General features: G+C 38.4%; 1 long non-coding RNA gene across 1 annotated transcript; it reads right to left on the reverse strand.

The window, feature by feature from the left end:
• Window positions 1–12,360: 12,360 nt before the first annotated feature.
• Window positions 12,361–15,091, reverse strand: LOC311290174. The gene is made up of 3 exons (XR_014627341.1): window positions 14,968–15,091; window positions 14,520–14,683; window positions 12,361–13,024 (listed from the first exon to the last, which is right to left on the reverse strand). It is a non-coding gene; the product is annotated as an uncharacterized lncRNA (long non-coding RNA).
• Between the last annotated feature and the right edge of the window lie 259 nt (window positions 15,092–15,350).

The following is a 15,350-nucleotide window of genomic DNA, read 5'->3' on the forward strand; positions in this document are numbered from 1 at the left end:
TTCCCTGACGTTTACAGCAAGTCAGTCAAAAGTGTTAAGTGCACTAAAAGATGTAGAATATGCAATGTATAAAAAAAAAAAATACTTATACGTTTGCGGGCAGGAGCGGGACGAAACTTGATTGTTTCGGGAGCGGGAGAAAGTAACAAATATTTTTGCGGGAGCGGGACAAAATCTTGCGGGAGCGGGCGGAAGCCGTCCCGAGCAGGTCTCTAGGCTCCATCTCAGTCTGTCGTCCCCCTGGGTCCATCAGCCAATTCTCCAACATGGCTCCTCCCTCCTTCAACTCCACCATGGGCCTTTGTCCTGGCTGTGTTCTGGATCCCAGCCTGGCTTCTGCTCTCATCTCCTCCCTGGCTCCTCCCACCATCATCGCTGCAATGGTCTCTCCCGCCGTCATCACCACCTGAGTCCTACCCTTCGCCAGCCCCTAGTCCGCCTCCAAAGCCCCCTCCCTTCCTCCTCAGCTGGACTCTCATTATGGCTCGAGGACACACCTTCCCGGGTTCCCAACCCTTCCTTCCTAGGTTTCTTTGCGTTTCATTTTTGCATTCTTCTTTTTCCTGTTCTGCTTTGACAGAATTCTGTTTGCTACTTAGTTCCCTTAGTTACTGATTACGTTCACCTGTTGTTCATTTAGTTACCTCATTACTATCTGTGTGTTTATGCCCTTAGTTTCCTCAGTTCATTGTTAAGTGTCGTTTCAGTTCGCTGGTTTGTGATTAAAGACTGTTTTTTTGGATACGCAACTGTTCGGTTACCCACATAGTGAACTATCCCTTTAAGTGGTCTTTTATTTCATTAATATTATATTATCTGCAAGTACAGGTGCATATTTACTGTTGTACAATTAAGCACATTTCTTTTTCACAAGGGAATACAATGATAAATGCATTTTTTTTATGCATGCCTTAGGAGTCAAAATTATTTTGGGGGCCATACACACACATTTTCATTCACACAAACACACATTTAAGCTCACACGCATGCTGCGACGCCAGCGGGGCGGGCATGGCAGCACAGAGACGGAGGTTGGAAGGGCAGAATCGGTCTGCACAGCGACATCCTCAGACAGTTTCCTTCAAAACATCCGCTCCATGAATTAGACATCTTATTTACCTCCCCAGCCCTGGGCTGCAGGCCTCTGGCTTTCCAGGTCCTTCGCTCGGCTTCATTTGGAATAAAAAAAAAAAAAACGGTGTGCTGCTGCCTTTCCCTCCCCCAAACCTTTTGCTTTCAACACACTGTCTTTTGTACAGTGCACCTATGTAATGAAAGCAAATAAATAGATTGGAGCCTCATTTACATTAATGAGAGTTGGTTAGAAAAAAGAGAGATTCTTTTTGCAAATAGCTAGCTATAATTAACACAAAATTACAATTTTATTGTTGAGAAGTTGCTCTTTATAGATTTCATTTATCAGTTCTGTATCATTTTGATAACACAAAGTCTTTCCTGACTTTGCTTATCAAAAAAATGACAGTACAGATTTCATTATGTATGAACGCTGTAAGAACAATATGTATTCTATTCTTTTTCTCATTGGTTTTCTATTTATACCTTCCTAATGGGGAAATACAATTCTCCCCACCTGTCTCTGTGACTGTAGTGCTGTGGTTTAGGTGGTTGGCCGATACAGCACTTCTCTGTGTGGTTAATGGATAACTGCCGCAGCCGGGCGGCCATGATGAAACGTTGACATTTCCCTCCGATTATTCATCCGCCCCTTTGTTCTGAGTGTTTGCTAATGGCCTGGGCGCTGGGCGGAGTGCTCTGGAGATGGAGAGACGGGAGGAGGAGGGTGAGAGAGAGAGAGAGAGACAGAGAGAGGGGTATCTGAGGCACACCCCACTGTTTGTTCCCTGTGTTTGCTCAATATGGCATGTGGGTGGAGGGTCTTAGGGACCAGCGTGACCTGCACCGTGTTAGTTAGGGCACTATCCAAGACCCTTGGTGAGCTATGCATGTAATATGCATGTAAACAGACATTATTATGATCATTACAAATAAATTCAGGTCCGTCTAATGTCACAACGTATAATTTGGGTGTTACGGTAATTTAGTAAATCTCATGATAACATTCAATCATATTTCGGTAACACTTTATTTTAGGGTCCAAGTCTCATTTAACTAGCTGTAAAAATAGTCACATTTGTGCTCCTCGCGGTCAAATGAACGCATTGGAAACGAATGGGAAACGAATTTCATCAAGTGGAAACTTTGGGTTCTGCACACAAACAAAATCTTTGCTGAAAGCTCATTTTCTGAGATTGAAATAAAACTTATAAAGTTTGTAAGTTTTGACCTTCATGCAAACAGCACCAGAGGGTTAAATGATATATCGTTGTTGTTGTTGTTGTTTTATTTCACACATTATAGTAATACGATTGAGATTGAGATTTTTGCATTACAAAAATATGAGAATTGATTATGGAATTAGGTAGAAATGTGCTTACTTTTCATGAAAATAATATCACAAAAATGTTGCAAAAAATAATAGTTTTAAACAGGCGTTGTTTCTTTATGCAAATGTTAACTCTTTCCCCGCCATTGATTGAGGTATATGACTGTGAAGCTTTGGGGGTGTTGATGGACTCGATCTACTCCATTTATGTTTTGATCATCGGTCTGAATCTGATCCGCATACATTTTTTAAGCTTTTTGTTCAAAATGTTGCTTTTTTCATGAAATTTATCCTCATTCAAGTGAAAAAAAAAAAGAATGCATGAAGCTAGAATAAAATGTTTTTTTGTTTGTTTGTTTGTTTGTTTGTTTAATTGTTGTTGTTTTTTAAGCAGAGGTTCCGTTCTTTCTTTTGATAAATTGTATGTTCAGATATTCAAACAACAAAATATTCTGTGGGCCATAAAAGTTTTGTGAAAATTATGCGCTGGCTAGCAACTTTTTTAGAAAACGCTGGCGGGGAAAGATTCCAATTTTTCATTTACAATTTTCCAATTCCAATTTTATTTCTTATTTCCCTCGTTTGATCTTGTGAAAATGAGTGAAATATGATCTGGACATTCTTGACCAGAGTTTCCCCCAAATACTCAAGATTGCTCTAATAATGATCAGGATGTTCATGGAGAGCCAAAGGTTTTAGCATCAGGTTTCTTTTCTTCGTGTTGATTTTAGAGTTCTTAACTGGAGTAAACAGTGAAGTCTTGAAGTCTTCCTACAGTCTTATCAGCAGAAGGGTGGGGTCATGGACTAAAGCCACCAGAGTGGAATGAAGAAGGGATGAGGAGGGAGATCACTCAGGTAAATACAATGCCTGACCACTCCAAAGAAACAGAGGGGATTGAGAGCAGAGGGAGAGAGAAGAGAAACGGGAATGGTTGGTCAGGCTGTAGGTATTGTACCTATATTTGCTCTGTTCGCTGACACCTGAGCAGTTGATTAGATGTAGCGGACAGAGACAATACTGGGTGCAGAACATGTGCAGGTGGAAAAAAAGGCTGGCTTTTCATAACCAAGAGTATGAATATGAATGCATACCATGAAGATGAGGGTGGAGATACACTCTGAAAAAAAGGTACAAAAGCCGTCACTTTGGCGGTAACCTTTCAAAAGATACTAATATGTTCCTTTAAGATACTAATATGAACCGTTTAGGGGTAAATAAAGTACAAAGACGTACCTTTTGAAAGGATACCGCACCAGTGCACAGCTTTTGTAAAAAATGTCTGTGTGTAGAATGTGATTGTATGAAAAAACAGGTACTCTATTGTGACAATGAACCAATCAGGACATCTCAAAGGAAATTGTATTGCTCAGTATCCTTAGATCCTAAACTGTGGATACTTCATTGATTTAATGCGTCATTTAAATATCAACTTAGTCTCAGATGTTTCTCTTAACGTCCAGTAAAGTATCTTAAGTATCTTTAAGATAGACTGTGTGCTCCAGGAAGAATTTAATGAGAAATGTCTGAGTTCATACTGAGATATTGGTAACATTTTACCCATTAACTCTTTCCATGATATTTTTTAAGAAGTTGCCAGCCTTTCAGAAGATGCTTAATAGCGCCCCCTTACCATATAACAGTTACAGAAGTTATATGCACTAACTAATAAAAGTAAATTATGAGCAACTAACCCTAATTAAACCCTAACCCTATAATAAGAGCATGTGGTTAATTAAGTGTCTGTTAACACAACAGTTTTTCCAACTAAAAACGGGAAAAATTATTTTCCCGTTTTTTGAAAACAATATTCCGTTATCGCCTCCATGTAAACTACAAAAACGCGTGTTTGTGAAAACGGTGGCGTCATGTATTATGTGTTCAGTCTATGCGCTCGTGTTTCTTTAAGTCGCCACCTACTGGCCTGGCAGCAGAATACAGCTTCTTCTTTTTTCTTTTTCGCGGATCCTTGTGAACGGGGATCGTTTTGACAACTTTGAAAAACGTTTCCATTTTTAGTACATCGTTGTCATGTAAACATACCCTAATATTACTCAGTACTTAATTTGTGTAATTACACGGTAACAACGTCACCTTATAATATTAGAGTTACACTTTATTTAAAGGTGTCCGTGTTACAGTGTAATCATGCATTCAAGTTCTGTGTAATAATAATGATTAACTACATGTACTTACTATAGGGTTAGGATGGGGGTTTGGTTTAGGGTTAGTTGCATGTTATTATGCATAATTTGTAGGTATATTACTAACTACATGGAACGTGTAACAAGGACACTGTAAAGTAAAAGACTGAAGCGATAGTGTTTGGCCGTCCGAGTTCTTCCAAACATATAATTAATCAATCAAGCAAGGAATCTTGGAGTTCTTTTAGATGCTGAGTTAAAGTTTGATAAGCATATTATTTTAAGTGGTTAGAGGTGTTTTTTTCCAATTAAGGAATATAGCGAAATTGAAACCTTTTTTTGTCTTTTAATGATTTGGAAGTTGTTATGCATGCTTTTATTACGTCCAGATTGGACAATTGTAATTCATTGTACTACGGTATTTCTCATGCATCACTTTCACGTCTGCAGTTGGTTTACAATGCTGCTGCTAGGCTTTTAACCGGGACTAGGAAATATGCGAGTATAACACCTGTGCTAGCATCCCTTCATTGGCTTCCAGTCAAATTTAAGATTAAGTATAAGATGTTATTATTTGTTTTTAAGGGGCTTAAATGGGATGGCACCAAGTTACATTAGTGAACGTCTTCAGCAACATACATCCTCTAGGCCTTTAAGATCTGTACAAAGGTTTCAGCGACCTAAGTCTCGACTGTAATCAAAAGGAGACAGGGCCTTCTCTGTTGCAGCTCCTTGTTTATGGATCAGTTTACCCCTCCATGTTAGATCTTGTGCCACCTTTGATGCGTTTAAATCTCATTTAAAGACTGATCTCTTTTCATTTGACCGTAATTCATAATATAGTTAACTAATGTGAACCAATGGAGCTTTATTGTAACGTGTAACCAGGATATTTTATGCAGACATTTTGAGAATCATTGAGAAGACGTATTCGAGATTCCAATGGTGTTTTTCTATAGGAGAAAACTCTTAGAAGCAGGAGGAGATGTATCTGTTTAAATGCATTGGTGTGTAGAATAACAATTGAGACGTTAAAGAGATCTCATTTGTGACTTATCTTCCAAACATGGGGTTTGTTTTCTAATTCTCGGATAGGATTTGAATTAAAGTCTCATTTCTTTCAAATATCTAAATGTAAATGCACATGCATTAATTTACCAGGCTCCTCATGTAAAGCAAAACAACAGTATATACTGTGTGCTGTATGCTTTAGAGAACTGAAGGACCCGCACCTGGTCGGAGAGAGAGCAGGGGGAAGGCGGGCGAGAGAGGAGGGCAGCTTTAAAGCTTTTACCACTGTGCAAACAGTAGGCTGATTGCTTTTAATGGGATCAACTAGAGGCCTCTGTGAGAATCAGCCCTGCCCTGGCCAATACCGGGATGTCGGGTAAGTGTAAGCTCACTTCTCATTACTGGTCTTGAAAGAGGCCGTGTAATCCAGCACACGTAAATGCAAACACACATACAGTCTCAGCAGCACAGACACCTTTGTGATGGGACGGTTGAGAGCGTAACAGCTGAAGGACTCGCTGACTAAAACTTCTAATGCCCTTATATGGCAAAGCCTACAGATTTCAACTTTTTGGTTTTGTTACATGAAGGTCTCATCAGGGTTATTATATTTAACTAAAACCATTAAAAAAATGACTTGAACGATTATTTTATTTCAGTTGGTTGCCATTGAAGTTTAATTGATGTACTATAACTAAAAATAAAACTGAAATAAAAATTATAATAATACAATGAAAATAATAAAAAACTATACAGGCATATTTTTATCAAAGAAATACAAAACAACAACAGCAAAAAAACTAAAATTCAAAAAAAAAAAAAAAAAAAAAAACTTATTCTAAAAAGTAAAACTATCTATATATATATAAAAAAAAGTAATGATACTAAAACAAAACTGTCTTGGACAGATTTTTTTCTGCTTAAATTTACTTCTTTTCAAATGTCCTCTAAACATATATTTCGATTTAAATATATGATCTTAATATATATATTTTATTATTATTATTATTATTATTATTACGACTTTTCTTCAGTTGTGGGATCATTTTCACTATTTTGGCCCAATAAAGTTTTTCGAAAGTTAATTTACGTTTACTTTTCAGTGAAAATACAGATAAATTAAAGGTAAAAATTCCTTGTGTACAATATTTTTAGTGTGCATCATTTCTAATCAAGCTGTAATAGTGACAAATTATGTAAAAAAAAAAAAAAAAAAAAACCTTGAAATTAGTGGACATCTTATTCTAAAAATGTCATTTCCATCAGTCATTTGCATTGCAAAATGATATTAAACAAAATACATAATTTGAGATGTGATGGAAATGACACTAAGTTCTTCTGTGAGATACACTGTGATGTACATTGTTTGGGGCAAATTAAATAAACTAGTAAATGTGGGAATTTTGTATTAACAGAGTTCTTCTCTCAAAGTTCACAGGACTAAAACTGCCCTTAGTTGAAGAAATTCATTCGAAATTATCTGAAATTTCAGATGAAGCTTATTCACATCTAGTCTCAGCCTCAGGCGTCACAATGTCTGATGCATAAGGCACGCAAAATTGGAAACACTTTAGGAGTTTCAAAGTCATCATTTGATTGGTTGAATTCTCCAGGATTTCCGGGAGACGTGTGTGTCGGTTTCTTTAATGGTTCACCTGGGAAGAAAGTCGCTGTGACTCATAGCTTATTTTCATGGAAGAAGAAAGCCGTCGTGTTTACAACTGTGACAATGAGTGCTTATGGATCAACTAAATGCTGGATTATCAAAATGATGTGAAGTTTGCGGCTTAAAATCCGTCCGGGAGTTTCACATGCCGGTCTGTTATTGTAGGGACATTAATATTACATTTCCACGCCTCTAATCATGATGCTGCTCAGAACGAACTGTGATTGGTTGCTTTGCATGTCAGTCAGATGGCCTCTGGGCGGTCCTTGGCCAATGAAAGCTGCGATAGAGTCCAGCGCTTCTACGTCTGACTGAAGGTCTGATACACAAGACTGATACACATCATACAACCAAACTGATCTCACAAGAAAACATAACTGTTATGAGGTGGCGATTTCACATTAATTATTATGATGTGAATCGTATTAAAACATACAAGTAATTGAAAAAAGTAAGCATGAAGGCCCCCCCCCCCCCAACCCCCCCAACCCTACTGCTAAATACTCGTCACATAAGCAGATGGTACAAAAATGTATGAATGAGATAATTTCATTCGAATTACACAAATTCCCCAAAATGAAGACTGACTGAGTTTTGGCATCCCAGACGGTTAATTCTTGTGACCAAGCAAAGGTGTTCAACTCTTTCATAGTCTATGCCATGCCCATGTTCTCCTCTTCTCTCAGTGGTACACGAATGAAGAGTTGGGATGTATGACCTAGTGATGGATCTGTGTTTGATGAGAGGCAGGGCAGGTTTCTGTATGGTGAACCCAAAGAGAGAAGCTCTGAGCTAACACAGAGAGTTTGGCTGAGGATCAGCACACGGTTATGACATACAGTGGGTTAAAGGAATTCCACCGAATTGCTGATGCCATTGAAGAGCTGAAATATTTGTACTTGTCTTCTTTTTTACATGTGTGTGACTAGGCCTATTGTAACCTGCTTTGTTATCCAGGGAAGTTTCAAATCAAACAAGAGATTTTTAATTGCTCTCCACTTAAAAGGGATAGTTCACCCAAAAATGTAAATTAATTTACACGAAAGTGTTTTTTTTTTTTTTTTTTTTTTATATATGCCCTGCATATTTCAATTGTTTTCAATAGGAGCGCCGCATATATTCTGGTCGGCGAGAGTTGATTTATCACTATCACTTTTTACCCAGCCGTCCAATCACAGTGGAGGAGGGGCGGGACAAACGGTTGGTCTTCTCTTTCTACATGGTTCAGCCATTTCATCATCCAAAACAAGGGCCAAAACAAAATTGTCAAATTGTGTAAAAAATGTTATATTCAGAATTAAACTATCTGCGAAGTCAGATATTATAACACTTCTGCGGATATTCCGTATCATAGCATCCAAAGCGTAAAAAGCCGAAGCGCTTTCAAGCACAGCTAGGCGTTTTCATAAGAGCTACTGCCGTTTTCAGCTGACTCAAAAATGCTTTGTTGGACACAGCCTCAGTCACCCTCATGTCATTCCAAACCTTTCTTCTGTGGAGCACAATATTGAAAGTCAAAAGTTGAACACCTTCGCTTGTTCACAAGAATTAACCGTCTGGGATGCCAAAACTCAGTCAGTCATTGACTTTCATTGTGCAGTCAAAAAAACAAAACAAAAAAACCTTTTGAAACATTCCTCCAAATACTTTGGTTGTATTCCCACAGAAGAAAGAAAGTCCTACAGGTTTGGAACGACATGAGGGTTAGAAGTCCAACCTTTGAATTGTCTGTTTCCAGATTGAGAACAGCAGAGGCTGTTCTTCTCTGAATGTTCTTCTTGATAATCTATTGATTGTTTGGTCCATTTAAATGTGACTCACCACAGGCAGAGCTGGAACTAATGCAAATGACACGTTTTCGATATATTTTCAGAAGTGCAATGTGCAAAGCATGCAAATAAGGGTTTGTGAACTAAATTTTATTGAGCGACCCCTGGTTCAGGTAAGTGTTCTCTTGAGCATTTATTGTGAAAGTTGGAGAGGTTAAGAGGTGCTTGTGTCGTCCACTGTGGACAGATAACACTCTTTCAGTCCCCACTCACAGGCCTGGCCCAAAGCCAACTGATAACACGGTCACATACCATCTTTATTAATGATTGGTCAAGTCTCGGGACGGAGCGCAAACCCCCCGGCAGGTAAGATGAAGGATCTTTCCGTAATGACCAAGTCTGAGCTCCACCCAAACAAAAGCAACCCATTCTTACACTGCTATGGCAACATTCCTTCAGGAACTAAAGGCTCTATAAGGAAGCTTACGTCTTCCAGGGTATTAGACATGGCATGAAAGGCACGCTAACATCTTGATAACATTGGTTAATTAGTTAACATGCTGCATGTTAACTATAAAACACAAATCATGTGGAAAATATGACATTCATGTAGGTCTAGGTCTTTACCAGACCTTAAAAAGTCTCCGACTTGGATTTCTAAATTGCCTAAAATGTCTGGGATTTGGGTTTGTTTAGGTATTGACGTGCTCTCTACAGTTCTTATACAATCTATGTATGCGTATGCATTGCTTTGAACGTTCTCTGTAAATCCCGCCCTCTCATATGCCAAAATACATTACTTTTGGGATTATTTTGAAGGCCAAAACCTGGAAACCTGGTTGAATGCGTTGAATAAGGTCAGTGGTAAATGCAAGCTCAAGATATTTTCATGTTTTAACATCATCACGCCAACAGGTAAACTTTCACAGCCTCATTGTGTTTATAATCGCGCTCTTGCAAACTATTCTAACTCAAACTTTCAGTGAAAATGTTGTTAAATAAAGACTGAAAGAGTTGACTGAAGCTTAATGGTGATGACGCTGAAGTCATACAACCATGGTGTACTTCATTTACGTTTAGCTTTTTAATTCTGCCAGTTGTATTTGGCTTCAAAATTCAGAGTTGCGTTCATTTGTGAAGATTTTCATGATCAACAAAATGTGTTAGGCACAAAAAAAATGTGTTAGTCACAGAGCTTAATTTTGCAATAATCCAAAAGCCAATGAAAAAAATCCCATGGGTTTCTTTTGAGGGAAACAGGATGATGCTAACTGCAGGGTTGGTGTATTTTTACCGACGCATTTTTGTTGGTACACTGCAGCACTGTATTGATTGATTATGCCTGCACACTATTGGTCAAACTACTTGTCAATCACTGCCCTCAACATGTCAGATTCACATTCACTCATGTTAACAGATCACATCATTCGCCTCGTTCACCGAAATGAAAACGCCTTGTAAAAAGCACAGCACAGCTTCAGGTACAGTAGTGAATGGCAGACTCCATTTACAGTGGCCAAAGAAAAATGGGTAGCACTTTATTTTACAGTCCTGTTCCCCATGTACATACTATGTACTTATTATAGTGATTGCAATAACCGGGTAATAACTAGGTACTACTAACCCTGAACCCTAAACCTAACCTTAACCCATGCAGTTACCTTATATTACCCAGTACTTTCTTAGGTAAATACACTGTAAGTATACATGAGTGCACGTACTGTAAAATAAAGTGCGATTCAAAAATGTAAATTCACTGAAGTATTCCCATGCTTTCATCCTGGTCGGGATCACCTGTAAAGCTGGTGCATGTCATTGGCAAATAAAAGTGTAAATCATTTTGAAGCAGGAGTGAGATTGTGAGCTTAATCAACTAAATGAAACACTCTAACTATGAGCTAGCATTAGTTAAACATTAATTAATGCATAAGGTATACACAATATGCTCAGCGTAATTTATTATTACATGCAACCAGTTTTAAGTTGATGCATTTTTGCAATCACGAACAATATCAGACCTTTGGGTTTGGTTTTGGCAACCTGATCTCATGAGAAAACGTAATTATTTTACAAAGTGAAAATTTCGTATACATTCGATTTCGTATAAATTCAGATGATGTGATGCATACAAAAACAAAACAAAATTAGTCGGATTCACTTTAAAACAATTTTCACTAATAATTACAAGAATCGGCAATTACAAATTTTGAAGTAAAATGACTGAAATAGTATTTTCTTGTAAATATACTGCAATATTCTAAGCTTTTATGTGTGAATTGTGTGTATTCTAAGCTATACTATTTTTAGGGGGAAAAGTAAGCATGAAGGTCCACCCCAAACATGTCCGTCAATGGAGCGTAAGCAGAAAACGTACAAATGAGATCATACAAATATGATTTATCCCCAAATTCACCGAAATGTACAAATGTTGTCATGAGATTGTGTTGTTTTGGTGGACCATGAGCCAAAACCCATGACCTGGGCATGGCTGCGGCCCAGACCGATGGCCTGGTGTGAGTGTGCGTCGTCCAAACTCAGCTGTGTCTGTTGTGCAGGAGGAAATACTGGTTAATGAGTAGCCTGTGCTGAGCTGTGGCCCTCCGTTACAGGTGTGGGGGCCAAGGACAGCAGCTGATAAGACTAGACATGACCGGGGAGAGGGGGAAGAGAGAACAACCGCACAACAGAGGGAGAATTGGAGAACAGATATCAACGACCTGGCGTTACTAAGAGACCAGCCTTGATTCATCAGCATATAACGGTATCCAGCCCACTCCTACGTGCCTTTTACACTACAGAACCGTTGGATATGAGATTAGAGAAGTATTTTAACAATGAAAAAATTTTGCATCACCTTTTAGCAATCAGGTAGATAAGAGGGCCGAGCGGAAAAACATTAGGCCCGATGTGCAGCGGAGCGCCTGCAAAACACTGAGCCATTATATATAGTCTATAGTTACTGTACCTCGAGCACCTTTTACGAAATGGTTACTGCATAACAAAATAATTAAGAACATAAAACATTCATTAAAGGGCGTCTCAACTAAAGGCACTTTTGGCCCTGTGGACTTAAACAAAGAAATAAACTCTCTTAAAACACACTTTCACTTGCATTTTAAATAAATGTTTATGAATGAATGTCAATTTTTACTTGTCTACTAACATTGTCCAACAATGAATGCATCACAGCAAAATCACTTGTCATTTTTGTTATTTAAATAAATAAATAGGCACTTCTTTTTTTTTTTTTGTCTCCCAACTTTGTCCAACAGTGAATATACCTGCATCACAGCAAAATCATGTCATTTTGGTCTTTTAAATAAATAAACATTTGTCTAAAAATGTATTTATATATATTTTATATTTGTCTACCAGCACTGTCCAAAAGTGTATTTAAATTTATCACAGCAAAATCAAAGATAGTTCAATGAATGGCAGGGATTGACTGGAGAGAATGGGATCAGGAAAGGACCATGAGCCAGACTCGAGCTCAGATCAAGGCTACATTTTTTAAATAAAATGTCTTGCTAAGGTTAATTTCATAGCTAGCATTAATCCTAAATCCACACAAAGTTGTTGCTACAGCATTTATTTAGCACAACTAGACCTCTAGATGTGTTTGATAATGCATGTGATGGCACATTTCACCTTTCAAAATCTGACTTTAAAAAGTGTGTATTTAGCGTTCAACCTTAATTTTAATTTGACTCTGCAGGGTTTCTAAGTCAGCTCTGTTGCTCAATCATGGCTTATCACTCTGTCATGGAGTGTGAGTGGGCCACACACTGAAGATTGGATCAATAACCTGGTCCCTACCGGTCCACCCCTTCCCGCACATTGTTCGACCAGGCGGGGTAATGAGTTACTTATGCCACTCTGCACCTTCAAACCACCATTAACCAATCCTCCTACACCCCGGCATACCCTCCTCCACACTATGACCCACCTTGATCTTCCAGCCTTCACCCAGGTGAACAAACGTTTCTCTCTCTTGCTGTCTTGCTCCCTTGGTTTGTTTCACCCACTCATACTGCAAATACAAAGCAAAAACAGTTAGGAGAGCCTTCCCCCTAATGCTGATTCAAATGTGTTTTGGTGCTCGGTCTAATCCCCTTTCAGCAGCATTTCTCAGAAATCGCTTACTGCCCCTTTAAATATCATTTACGTTTGTGTATAGTTCATTAGCAGAAATATAAGATAGTGATCAATTATCATACTTCAGTTGTTCGCTTTCAATTGGTAACACTTTACAAAAAGGTTTCATTTGTTAACATGAACTAATAATGAAAAAATCTTCTAAAGCATTTATAAATCTTAGTTCATGTTAATTTATTTATTGGACCTCCGCTAACATGAACTTACAATGAACAGATGTATTTGTAACAACATTACTAACAAAAATGTATAAATACTGTAACAAATGTATTCCTCATTGCTAGTTAATGCATTGACTAATGTTAAATGTTACCTGGTTATAGTTGACTTAGGTTTTAAAGTTGCGAGTGTCAGTTTAATTCAATAAATAATAATTAAGTTCCATAATAATAATATAGGTTTATTTGTAAAGCTTTTCAGTTGACTTAAGACTTTGAAGTTGTGAGCCGAACGGCATAAGACAACTGTGCAAATGTGTTTGTTAAATTATTGAAATATTAAGATAAAATCTTGTGTTATACTTTAGATTAGGGAACACATCTTCCCTATTAAAGTTGCTTATTGGCTGTTTAATAGTACTTATAAAGCACATATTAATGCCTTATTCTGCATGACCATATTCTACATCCCTACAACAACTGCCTTACGTATAATCAATAAGCAGTAATAGTTTATTGAGGAAAAACTACAAGGGACACAACCTATAATAGGTTATCAAAGAATAAAAAATATAGTGTTGTAATTCACCTCAAGCATCAGATCATTCAGTATCAGAATTATTAATTCTCCTAATCAAGATCTGGTTGAAGCGGACCGTGAGAACCGCGCTGTAAAGATAAGCCGGGATGAATCTGTATTGGAAAGGGCGAGGTCTGCCAGAGGCTGTGTAATATAAATGCAGCGGGTGTGTACAAGCTTGTGTCTGCGATCTTTCCACGCTCTGTGACTTTGACAATGGTCGGCTCCGAGCCTCAGGATTACAAACCGCATCCTGGTCAGGGATGATGCAGGTGGCCAACGCGACAACCTGATGTGCAGGTTATTTCACAGCCACGTTTAGAGTATTTCAGAACAAATGTGGGGTTGGTTTTCACTACACATATCACAAGATGATGTATATATGATGTAAAATCATATATTCATAAACTATTATTGTGAGAAAGTATGATAACCGCGCACCATGTATTGGCACCGTATCAGAAACGGTCACATAAGAGAGCATAAAAGCCTTAATCACCGTCCAAACAATTTATATTCTATGGTAAACTATTTCAGATGGGGGAGTAAACCGTATTACACACATCCACATCAGTCTTTCTACCACTATTGCATCTATCACTCCTTTCTTTTTTGTACTATTGTTCATTTACCAGGAATTGTGCTTCAGGTATTGGCTCTCTATCTGCATATGATCCAAAGGCTTGGCCCTCTGCCACAGTTTATGACTCCAGGTGTGTCCTGGTTACTTCCGTGTTTGGGTGGTCATGAAGGTTTCTCTCTTTTTCTTGATCCTGGCAGAAAAGTTCAAAAAAGCCTGAAGACAAACAGGCAAAAAGTTAAAGAGTTTTCCGAAGCTCACACATGTGACAAAACATCCTACAATCACTCTCAGTCAACATTTACACCACTGTGTGTGTGTGTGTGTGTGTGTGTGTGTGTGTGTGTGTGTGTGTGTGTGTGTGTGTGTGTGTGTGTGTGTGTGTGTGTGTGTGTGTGTGTGTGTTCGCGCTCATTTCACCCTGCCACACACATTCAAGTCTCTATTGTGGATGAATCCCTGTCGAGAAAATACAGGTGACATTTATCAGAGATACAGACCCAGAGAGCAAATACTGTCCTGTTTTCATTCTCTCCCCACACGCGCACAGGCTGTTTGAAGGAGATTTCCAATGGCAGGGTGGAGGGGGACTATATTTGCCAATAAAGTGTGTTTTTAAAGTGTCCTTTCATCTGGCAGGAAATTGCATAAGTTTTGTGGGATTATAAGAGGCAGGTTTACAACACAGGTTTCGTTTCAGAACAGGTAAAAACAAATGGGCAGGTGGGAAATAACTAACCTGGGTTTATGATGTGTACAGGGGAGCAAAACCTGAGAATAGAGGAGAACACAGGCATGATGACGTGTATTCTTTCATAAAAGCACGGGATAAACAGTCATCGATCTCGTTCAGCTCACATTTTCATAGAAACCAATCAAATGT

The sequence above is a fragment of the Rutilus rutilus genome (genome assembly GCF_951802725.1).
Source record: "Rutilus rutilus genome assembly, chromosome: 5".
Classification (NCBI taxonomy): Eukaryota; Metazoa; Chordata; class Actinopteri; order Cypriniformes; family Leuciscidae; genus Rutilus; species Rutilus rutilus.